Genomic DNA, 12,166 nt, shown 5'->3' with positions numbered 1-12,166 from the left:
TCAGAGCCTCCTGGCTGTCTATCTGAAGTTAACTGCTCACAAGACAGTTTGGTATCAGTTTGCCTGCAAACACTGGACATGCTTTTGCTTCTTTAGCATCTATCACAAAGCTCTGCGAAATTGGCTTCTTGCTCTCTGTCAAATGAATGGACCCTGTAGACCCCATAATCGCCTTTTGGTTAACTGTTATATTTAACCAAGTAAGTAAGCCCCATTTAAAGTGCAACCCCAAGTTCGTTTTCACTAAAGAGCTTCACACAGCGCTCTCAGCTTTTCATCTCAGTTCTAGTTCATGGCAGAGGCACCCCTTGACATCCAGTTATTATTTATGAAGCCTGTTGCTGTTGTGAATTAATACATTGTTAACGGAGCCTAGCTGTCCTCTGCTTTCCAAATACTTGGCTTAGACGAAACTATATGTTTTCTCTATAGGAATTCACTGTAGCTGCTTTCTTTGTTTCCAAAGGGAAAAGAATGAAAAAAGAAAAAATACAGAGTATTTGAGGGAGGGGGCAGTGTCTGATTTTCTGTTTTTTAAAATGATTTTTGTGCATCTAGTTTCATATGACATTTTCTTGACAATGACCCTAGAGGCCAAAGTTGCTCTCAGTTATGTTTGATGCCTTAAATCAATAGACCTCTGCCTCTTTATTTAAGGTCTATATGATTTCAGCTATATATCTTTTCTGTTGGCCATTAATAGAAATTTTACGCATGACAGAAAGCATCTCCAAGTTGGCCAGTGACTGCCTTTTGAGAGAAATTCTAGGTTTCTTCCCCAGTGTCCTTTTTTCTCTCTCCTGGGATTGATATTATTGACCCTTGAAACCCTTCCCTCCGTTGGTTTGAGTGACCCTACAAGGCCCTCGCCCTCCTCCTACCTCTTTAATCATTCTTTCTCTGTCTTCATCACAGACCCCCCACTAAATCCCCACAACCTCTAGTACTCGACCCCCAGGGGACTGTCGTTAGCTGTTTGCTACTCTGTCCCTACACTTCTCCCTCAGGAAGCGCAGCTTCTTACAGCTTAACCATCACCTCTACGCTAATTGATTCGTTACATTAAGTTCAGTTCTCCCAACTGAGTTCTGATTCACGGTTCTGTTTAGAAAATTTCCTCTTGGATATCCTGCTTTATCCCACATTTAACTTATTTGTTTATTTAACCGCTATTTGTTGTGTGTCTGGGATGTGCCAAGTACGGTGCCAGGCCCTGAAGTACAAGGATGATCAAAGTACCATTTCTGTTCTCCAAGACCTGACAGTTCAGTAGAATTTAAGGTAAGGACAGTATCAATTACTTATAAAACAAAACAAAACACAACAAAAATCATGCTGCTCTTCTTGTCACCCAAACTGCTCTGTTTCTCTTTTCCAAGTCTCTGTTTACAATCAGCCTCTCATTCTCCCCATCCTTCAAGCTGCAATTCTTGGCCCTACCCTTTGAACATTCGTCAGGTCTCTTCTGTAACAATCTATGTAATAAACATCCTCAAATTTCAGCAGCTTACAAGCATTTATTTCATAATCAGAGGTCTGCCAATGAGCTGCAGCTCAGCTGATCTCTGGACTTAGCTGGACTGGGCTGGACTTTGGGTTGGGGTCTGCTCTTCACTCTGACGGGAGTAAAGTACTAGCGGCTACCTGGGCCATGCTCTTCTTGGGGCAGGGGATGGATGTTTCAGGACTCGGGGTGGAAACTTGCCAAACCTCCTTTCCCCTCACCGAGACTGAGATATAATCGACATATACACTGTGTAAGTTTTAGGTGTACAACATGTTAATGTGGTATAATTATAGAGCATGAAACGATTACCACTGTAGTATTAGTTAACACCTCCATCACCTCCCATAATTACCACTTCTTTTTTGCGATGAGAACATTTAAGATCTACTCTCTTAGCAGCTTTGCAGTGTACAATACAGTCCTGTGAACGATAACTACCCTGCTGTACAATGCTGTGGTGCTCACGGTGGTCAGCAGACTTTGGGAGCTGTTGTTGCTGGGTAACCCAAGGAGGGTCACTCAGAATGCTTTCCCGGGCGTGTAGAATGGATATGAAAAGAGCAACGTTTCCTCCCACTGGAGGTTCTGAGCTAAAAGGGCCAAATGAAGGAGGAGAGAAGAAGGCTAACCCACAGGAGGAAGCCATGAATTGGCCTCACAATAGACCACTCGCCTGGCTCTAGGGGTTGGCATGTGACCCGGTGTCACCCTAATGGCTGTAAGGCTGGGAAGATCTAGCCCATTAGCAGAGAGAAAATCTTACTGTGAGATACTCAGGCTAAACACAAAATCCAGAAGATGGTGGAAGCGTTCTCAACTCTTCCCCTTGAGTCGAACCTTGTTTCTCCTCCCTGGTTTCTCTCTGTCCTCCTTTCTCCATAGACCCTTGGGTTTTTTGTTTTCCAGGGGTTTTTTTGGCTGCATTGGGTCTTCATGGCTGCGCTCTGGCTTCCTCTAGTTGCAGCGAGCAGGGGCTACCTGCTTGGGCTTCTCCTGTTATGGAGCATGGGTTCTAGGTGCGCAGGCTTCAGTAGTTGCAGAACACGGGCTCAGGAGTTGTGGCTCACGGGCTCTAGAGCACAGGCTCAGTAGTTGTGGCACACGGGCTTAGTTGCTCCGCGGCATGTGGGATCTTCCTGGAGCAGGGATAGAACCCATGTCCCCTGCATTGACAGGTGAATTCTTAACCACTGCGCCACCAGGGAAGTCCTGTCCCTTGGGGTTTTTTTGGCTCTCCTCCTGCATCCCTGGCCTTGCTGTTGCTGCTGCTTCAGTTCTTTCTTTGGCGTCCATTCCAGTTTCCCTGTGGGAGCTGGAGCAAGGAGCTACAGAGCCTGTGCTTCTGTGGAAAGAATGGAGGGAAAAGCCCTGTCCTGGTCAGGCTTCAGAGCGAACCATCTACAGACAAAGCTAATGAGACAGATATAAATTGCACTCAGCAGCACATTATTTTTATAAATCAAATTAAATCTGACTCCCAGACCACATGCTCTAAGGTGGTGAGAAATTTAATCAGAACACTTTAATTAAAACAGTGGAGGACAATGAAGTCTAAGTTGGCAGCTTCTTGAGAATTTGGCTTGATTCAAGGGCATTTGGAAATTGTCAAGGTGGTCTTGAAATGTATTGGGTGATTGGACTCTGATGGCAAGCCAGACTCCAGTTCGTTGTTGGTAAAAAGGTACATAAAGACGGGACTTGGGGAACCCCTGATTCTCACCCTGCTCACACTGCTTCTTCCTGAGCCCCACCATCTAACGTCTGCAACCACAGTGGAGACTGATCGTGGAAAGGGACAACTTGCAATTTCTTTCCTATATATGCATCTGGTTGGTGAGTAGCTGGTAGAGGATTAGACTGGAAAAGAAAGCCCTATTCACCTTTCCTCCTGACCATTGGTGAAATCCTCCCCTCCCCTGCTCAGGCCTCCCATCCACTCTGGCAATCTCGGCTCACCTCATTACAATTTCCAGGGAAGACCCTGCTTCTTGTTTACAGATTCAACATATCACATGATTGACATCTTGCCCAGGTCAGAGTAAAGAGATACCCCTTTCCTGATAGCTTTTCTTTTCTTCTACTTTCGTATTTAATTTGAAAACTCCTCTCTATACTTATGCCCATATGAATAATTGGACTGCCCCATGCATGATCTTCTCAGGACTCTGTCTGAGGGAACATTATATGAAAAGACCCCCTCTCAACCTCCCTTCCATGGAAAACAATTGTGTTGCTGGGATTTCAAAGGAAGTTGACATGAAATGTAATTCTATATTTGGAGGGAGGAAAAACAAAATCTAAGTAGATTAAGAGCTCATGATTGTGATTTACTTTGGCTTTTTAATTTGAATATTTTAATTGCTTAATTTACAAAGTGAGCTTTAAGAAAACAAAACCAATAAAGATTTGTGACTTTGAGTCTCCTTTCAAAGGGCTGTGCTTTGTAATTTCTTCTAAGACAGAGAAACTATATGCCTTTCTGTTTCCAGCCCTTCATTCCCACCTTCTCTCCTCATCTCCAATTTTCTGTTCATCCTTTATCATCATTTTTTAAATTAAAAATCACTAAAGGACCCCAAATTGCAATTCTCTCCTTATTCCAAATAAACCCATCTCTGCTGGAGAAATTTCTGGCAGTTTATTTCTTTTAAGGCAACAGCTGATATATATAAAGTCCAGAGGATGGTGAGAAATAATCTTTTCACTCATGAAGTCAACTTCCAGTCCATGAACAGCCCATGTTGGGTGGGCATGTGAGAACAGCCTTTTCTTTGGTCTCACCTTCCTTTATTGACCCCCTGTCCTTTCCATCTTTTCTCTTCCTCATCCCTTCCTTCAGGTCCATGCCTCACCCTAGAGAATGATATCTCATCTTCACCATGTGTTGTTGGAGAAGGCTTTTAGCTCTTAATACTTTTCAGAGTAGTAATGCCAAAGTAATTCAAAATAGAGTTGATCCTTGAACAACACGGGTTTGAACTGCATGAGTCCACTTATATGAGTATGTCTTTCAATAAATAGATATTACAGTACTACATCGTCCGAGGTTGGTTAAATCTGTGGATGCGGAATCCAGAGAAGGAGGGCCAACTGTAAAGTTGTATGCGGATTTTTAGTTACTGAGTGTCAGTATCCCTAAACCTCTGCATTGTTCAAAGGTCAACTGTAATACAAAATGTATTCGGACTGGATTCAACTGCATACAGCAGAAAACCACATGGCTTAAACAAGATCCAGATTTCTCTCTCTCTCATCTACAGAAGTTGAAGGAAGGCAGTTCAGGGCTGATATGGTAGCATCTCTTTATCAGAGGCCAATGCTTCTTCAATCTCTCTTCTCCACTTCCCTTAGTTTGTCCCTTCCATCTTCAAAGTCACCTCACAGTCCAAGATGGCTGCTGGACATCTAGTTCCAGGAAGAAAGTAGAAGGATGGGAGTAAAAATAGCAAGGGTATTTCTGCCAGTGGAGGCAGCTCCTTTTAATGAGGTTTCGCAAAAGCCTCATCTAATGACTTCTGCTTACATTACCTGGACCAACTCTATCAGCAAGGATAAGGAATGTTACCTTTTAGCTGAACACATTGCTGCCCTGATTGTTCTATTATTATTAAAAAAAAAAAAAAAAAAAAAAGAAGAGAATGGATAGAATGGATATTGTCTAACCCGGTGGCTCAGAGCAAGTGTCTGAATCATCTGAATGGCTACAGACCATTGTATCCCCAGCGTTTCTGATTTAGAAGGCTTGAGGAGGATCCCGAGAACTTGTATTTCTAACAAGCTCCCAGGTGATGCTAAAGCTGCTGGTTTGGGGAACACACTTGGAGAACTTGAAGGACTACCAGCATTTTCTTCTAAGCAAGACAAACTTTTTTCCCTCCTAATACTGAGCATCTATTTATCTTAACCTCAAGACATTATTTTACTAACAATGTCCCAGACTCTTTTCTAAAGAGACCCTCCCCATTAGAGATAGGTAAGGGGAAAAGGAAGTCAAGTCTTGCCATAAGGATCATGGCTGGAAATCTGCTCTTTCCCACCTTTTGCAAACGAGAACATCTAAACGATTGTATGGAGCTGAGGAACAAACTGAAAGGGATGGGATTTTAATGGCATCAATTATGAATGCTCAGCCAGTGAAACCAGAGCTGTAAAACAGAAGCTAAAAAACAATTTGGTGTGAGGTCTCTGAGGACTAGGGAACTTCCTAAAGGTCATATAACTGGTCTTACTTTGCTATTGATAGTTCAGGGTTATTGAGTGGATTCATTTTGAGCAGGGAGATGGCACTATAGAGCAGCAGCTGACGGGAGTAGGGAGAAAAGGATCATGGGTCTCTGGCCTTGCCAGCAGAGCCCGCCAACCTGGGGTAGGGATTCAGTCCCCTTGGGATCAGAGACTCATACACTGCATACTCAGCGCAGCGGTACTTCCTTCCTCTGTCCTCCCTTCTCTCTCTTGATTTCTCTTAGCTGTTTGTTTTTTTAATTTGCTGAGTGAAGGAAGGAAAAAAGAATTTTTGTCTGTGCCTCTGCCTAAAGAAATAAAGATCTACAAATCCTTGGAAACTGGTAGGAAAAGTGGAGGAAAAAGTTAAAGAAACCCAAGGGAGAAGTGAAAAGTTGGGCCAAGAAAGTCACAGGCCAATTGTACAGAAGTACAACAGCCCCTTCTGGGGCTGTTTACCACACAGGCTCTTTTCTCTTATCATTTGGGGGATTGTGTGTTTTGTTTTATTTTATGGTGTAATGCCCACACAAACAATTCTCCTGGTGGGGTCTGATTTGCGCATGATGCTCTATGGTTCCAAGTTGGTTGTGTGTGTGTGTGTGTGTGTCTGTGTGCACGCGCACACGAGCGCATGCATTTCTTTAAAATTGTTCATTGTCAAAAGGATGGTGATGTAGGTTCCTACGCCTTCGTCTCCTCTTAAGGATTTGGGCCCTAGAAGGCAATGACTAACACTTCTAAATTCTACATATTTGGAAAAGCTCTACGTGGAAAACAGAAACTCAAAATTCATGTTAAGTTCATTTTAATTGAGTTGCTGTGTAATTTAGACCTTGAACTTCCTCAGCCAGCCACATAACTAAGGAGGCACTTCAAAGAGAGGCATCCTGCAGAACTCACCAAGAGCTATAGGGGTGTAACGTGTTCACCATAGAGCAGACCTCTGCTAGATCAACACTTTCGGGGATAAAGACGCTGAGGTTTGAAGCAGGGAAGTGAGTTGGCAGAAGGTCACCAGCAGTGACTTTTCAGTATATGCACTTTGCTATTCCCAAATTTGTAGCCATTCTTTGTCTACTCATACTTCACTAACCCGTAGTTTCTGAGTCTTCACCAAGTTCTGAAACTTCATAAATATTTTGGTAGCTGGAGTTGTCAGTTTTAGTCAACTAAACCAGTTCTGACTTTGTGTTAAACATTGAGCCAGCGGTTAGGTTAGAGGGACAATAAATACAAACACCACTTTCCCTGTCCACAGGGAGTTCTTAGTCCAGCGTGAGAGATAAAACATACCCACCAGCCAGCACAGAGAGGAGACACAGCCTGTGCCACTGGAGATGCGGAGAGAAATAGATGGGGGATTTAGAGAATCGCTTCCTAGTGGGAGGAAGTGTTCATGGAGGAGGTGGCTTTGGGGCTGCCATGGGGACTAACTGGAGATGTGACCATGAACTAGAGTGATGCAGGGAGTTCACCTCGTGGACGAACAGAAGAGACACTAGCTGTGACAGGGGTACATGAAGGGCAACAGAGAATACACTGTGTGAAGGCAATTAATATGAGAGAAACACCCTTCCAGTGGCAATGAAAAGCAAATTTCTTAAAATATAGACCACAACAAAATACTTCAGACTGGATGCCTTAAATAACAGAAATTCCTTTTCTCACAGTTCTGGAGGCTGGAAGTCCAAGGTCAAGGCATGGGCAGTTTTGGTTCCTCCTGAGGCCTCTTTGTCTTGCACATGGCTACCTTCTTGCTGTGTCCAAATGTGGTCTTTTCTCTGCACGCTGGTCTATTCCTCTTCTTATACGGGCACAATCATATTGAATTAGGGCCACACTCTCATGACCTCATGAACTCTTAACAACCTCTTGAAAGACCCTGTATCCATATACAGGCACATCTGGAGGTATTGGGGGTGAGGACACCAACCCATGTATTTTGGGAAGACACAATTCAGTCCACAAAAATCACGACTCTGTATTGTCTGTACTTCAAGACACATTACCAGGCATTAGGAAAGCGTATTAAAACAGGTTACACATTTACTCTCCCACACATGTGCTATGAATCTTCTATTCAGATATAAAGGTAGAGATTCCAATGCTGTCTAAAGCGGAAGGCGGCGGCGGCGGCACCAGCTGCGAGCGGAGGCCCAGGCCGGGTAAGAGCCAACCTGCGGCGGGGCCCGCCATGCGCCGGCGGCCCTGACACGGGCGCCCGCGGCTCCGAAGCTCGGGGCCTGTGGCCCTTCGCCTCGGCGGCGGCGGGCGGCGGCCCCTGAGCAAGCGCTGGTGCGACCGCGAGGCCGAGTCGTGGCCGCCTTCGTATTCACGCGCCGCGGCTCCGTGTTCTATGACGAAGATGGGGATCCGGCTCACGCGTTCTGTGAGCAGACAGTCGTCCCCGAGAGCGGGCAGAAGCGGGCCAGGCTGAGGCGGGTGCATAAGAACCCGATTCCTCAGGGCATCGTGCAACTGGATCCCCCCCGCATCCGCGTGGATTCCCCTGTGATCCTCGATGAGGTGTGAGCCTGGGAGGCGGCAGGCATACACACCCCCTGCCCCAGCAGGAAACCCCCAGGCTCAAGCTGTGGCTTCCATTGAGGAACCTATGCTGGGGCCACAACCGTGAATAAACTCCATGGCCCGGAACCTTCAGCTGTGAGCAGGGCAGTCCTACGATGCTTGTTTGTGGACAAGAAGTGGCTGGTGGCTGGCAAGGGCTCATGGCAGAGTTACCAGTCCACCTTTCCCAGCAGTCCCTATGAGGAGTGTGGCAGGGCATATGCGGGTCAGGAATGTCTGGTTCCTGTGCCCTTGCCTGGCCTGCATGCTTCCAGGCTCGCCTAGGGCCCGGCCCTGCTAGAGGCTACAGCACTTTACAAGCAAGGTCTGCCTTTTCCAGCCCCCGGGCCGTGGGAGCTGTACACAAGTGGGAACTTCCTTTCCCTCACTTCCTTTACCCTCTCGTTGGAGTATTTCAGCCGTTTGCCACCTCGATTCCTCCTGTGTTGGACAGAGGCTGGGGGCAGAACAAGCCTGATTCTTCCTGCCTCCCTGCCCATCTGTTCTCACCCCCAGATGGATGGACAGTTTGCTGGCTGTTAATAGGTGTGGGAAGCTTCTCCCTCTACCCAGGGCTGGGCAGATCCCTCCCCACTGCAACTAGTTGTTTCCTCCCACCCCAAGTTGAGAGGGCATAGGATGGGGATCAGGAAGGGCTCTGGATGCCTGTGCCTATGGGGTGTTGCCCCATCCCACCTACTGTGTCTAATCCCCCTTGCCTTTACACATCCACCACCTTGTGGTACGGGACAGCACCCTAGGACGGGTGCCAGTAGCTCTGAGGAGCCCACCACCCCTTCCCCTACAGTATATCCATCTCTTCAGGATCAGTAAGAGAAAAGTACTGGAGCCCCTGGGTAGGCACAGAAGGGAGAGAACAACCATAAAGGAATACTTCAAATGTGAAAGCTTGTAAATAGTTTAGTCTATGATTTTGTTGAATCTGATTTCTACATAGAAATGACTTTTTTTTTAAAATTCCTTACTGTGCAAACTCTGTGCTTTAAGAGTGTGGGAAATGGTTTGGGGAGGGTAGCCCTCAATCTAGGAAGGCTGTTGTGTTATTTTTCAATCAAATTATTTGTAGACCCTGCAAAAAAAAAACAAACAAACAAAAAAACAAACAAAAAACCAAATACTATATAAAAACTTAAGAAAACAACCCTGCATTTCTACTCCCAGGAATTTACCCAAGAGAAATAAAAAATATCTGTCTACATAAAGACTTGCACATGAATGTTCATAGCAGCATTACTCATGATAGCTAAAATGTGGAAATAACCCAAATATGCATCAACTGATGAACAGATAAAAAAAATGTGGCAAACTCATACAACGGAATATTATTTGGCCATAAAAAGGAATGAAGTACCGATACATAAAACAATGTAGATAAACCTGGAAAACATTATGGTGAGTTATACAAGCCATATGGAAAATACTACATACTATATGATTCTATTTGTAGGAAATGTTCAGAAAAGGCAAATTTATAGAGACAGAAAGCAGTGGCTGCTTGGGGCTGGAGAAGGGTGTAGAAACTGAAGTGGGCACAAAGGAATTTTTTACGGTGAAGGAGAATTTCTAAACCTAGATTGTCAGGGTTGCACTACTCTATAAATTTACTAAAAAGCAATGAATTATACACTTACAACAGGTGAATTTTATGGTATGCAAAGTAAACTTCAGTAAAGCTGGAAAATATTAATGCAAAAAGACATAGGAGAAATAGAAAAAATTACAAGAAAATAAAATAAACTTTAAAAACTTCCTGTAATTAGGCAGGAAATCCATCTGTAGTCTGCAGAAGGAAAAAGTCTACTCCCCTTATCCCAAGTGAGTCCTTGGTTCTACACTGTGTGGGGTAGAAGGAGGGGGAGAATTTTGCAGCTCAGGGGCCTTGTATACTGTTTCTCATCCACTGACTAATTCCTGGTGAAGTCCGGCAAGCGATAAAATCCTGCAACAGTCACCCTGGGAGGGCCCTCAAGGACCATCTTGTGCAAACCTCTCGTTTAATTGAAGCCGGAGTGGAGGCTCAGAGACCTTTATATAACTGACTTGCTTAAGACACCACATGTGGTGAATGGCCAGATGGGAATGTATCCCAGGTGCCCTGATTCCTAACCCAGAGTCCTCCTCCACTGGTTCTCCCCGTATCTCTTAGCCTCCCTCAGCCCCAGTTATCTCTCCTGCAGATGAGGACAGCAATACCTGCCCCTGCCTGTTTCCAGGGCTGTGTGAAGAGCAAACGAGATCAATGATGTGAAATGCATGCTTTCAAAAAGCAGAAAGCAAAGTGTTGTTGTAGTAGTAGCAGCCGATCAGTTGTGGGTCAGTCTAGCTCAAAATCCAGACCCAGGGTCTCCAAGGACACACTTCTAGGAAAAGCATTCGTCTGTCCTGATGTGAACATGAATCTCTGGTGGAGGCTGCTCCCCAGCATCACAAGGGGGTGAAGGTGGGACAGTCTGGGCATCCTTCTTTTACTTTTCCAGAACATTCTCACATTCCAAAGCATCATTATCTTTTTCTTGTCCATTCATGACACTTTGATGAATTAGATGACAGTGAGATTTAGTCTGTGTGCATTCAACTATGGTTCCTCAAGTAACAAAGATAAAAACGAAGATTGGGTTTAGATATCTATAACCTAAAACTTATTTATTTTAACCCCCACCTCTGAAAGCGTATCCATTCCTGCTGCGACACCATAAAGGACCCTCTGTCTATAACACTTGGAAATCCCCAAGACTATAAACTAAGCATATTTTGTAGTGTATTAATCTCTGATAAAGGATCCCCTCAATCCACCCCCTTCCCTGAGCCTCTTCCCACCCACACAAGGGCAGATCTCACTAGGAACCCTCTGCAAAATGAGAGCCCAACCAACCAGTCATCACTGCTGGCCCAGGGAAAACACCAGGTGCAGAGCCCAGCACAGAATGTGATCTGGGAAAACACTTATAAATCAAACAGGTCCCAGGGAGTGAAAGTACAAGTTAGCAAAAAATAACAACAAAGTAGACATGAAATGTTAAATCGGACCCACCTAATAGCAAGCTAAGTACTGTGGCCTCTGTAGAAAACCCAGGGTGAAGACTGAATGATAAGCCTGGGAAAAGCCTGAGAAGCATTCTCACCTCCCACATCCGGTTACTTGTTATACATTAGGAGGACTGGCTCCTTAACTATGATATATGTTGCAAATGTTTTCTCCCAGTTGTCTTAGGACTTTGTCATGATTTTTAACTTCCCATGCAAATATATTTTAAATAGTTCAAATTATCAGTCTTTTCTTTTGTTACATTTGGATTTTGAGTTGTATTCAGAAAGCATCTCCTCACACCTACATTGTAGAGAGTTACCCACATTTTCCCCTAACACTGGTGGTATTAATTCTTGATCCATCTGGAATTTATTCTTGTATATGGCAATCCAGTGGCCCTCCCAACATTTATTTAAAAAGTTCAAGATACCATCTTTATAATGTACTAAATTTCTACATATATTTAGGTCTATTTCTTGACTTTCTATCCTACTCCATTGGTATGACTGTCTATCCTAGTGCCAATATCACACTGTTTTAATTATAGCAGCTTTGTAGAACATTATTATACCTGGTAGATAGCTCTTTCTCGCCCGTGTTTTTCTCAACTATTCCTGCATATCTTGTTTTGTTTTTCTTTATGAACTTCAGTATCAACTTGCCTAGTTACAGAAAAAACACTTACTGGTATTTTTTGTTGGGAATCACATTAACTTAAGAACTTATATCTCTATGATACTTGTGATACTGAACCATCCTATCCAAGAACAAGGATTTCTTCCCATTTGTCCAAGTCTACTTTTACATCTTTCTAC

General features: G+C 44.3%; 1 pseudogene; it reads left to right on the top strand.

Annotated features, from left to right (window-relative positions):
* The first annotated feature begins 6,297 nt into the window (after positions 1-6,297).
* On the top strand, positions 6,298-8,266 carry LOC130848412 (tumor suppressor candidate 2-like; annotated as a pseudogene).
* Positions 8,267-12,166: the final 3,900 nt, after the last annotated feature.

This window comes from Hippopotamus amphibius, chromosome 3 (assembly GCF_030028045.1).
Source record: "Hippopotamus amphibius kiboko isolate mHipAmp2 chromosome 3, mHipAmp2.hap2, whole genome shotgun sequence".
Lineage (NCBI taxonomy): Eukaryota > Metazoa > Chordata > Mammalia > Artiodactyla > Hippopotamidae > Hippopotamus > Hippopotamus amphibius.
Note: the sequence above shows the minus strand (reverse complement) of the source record. Positions and strands in the feature narration are given on the sequence as shown.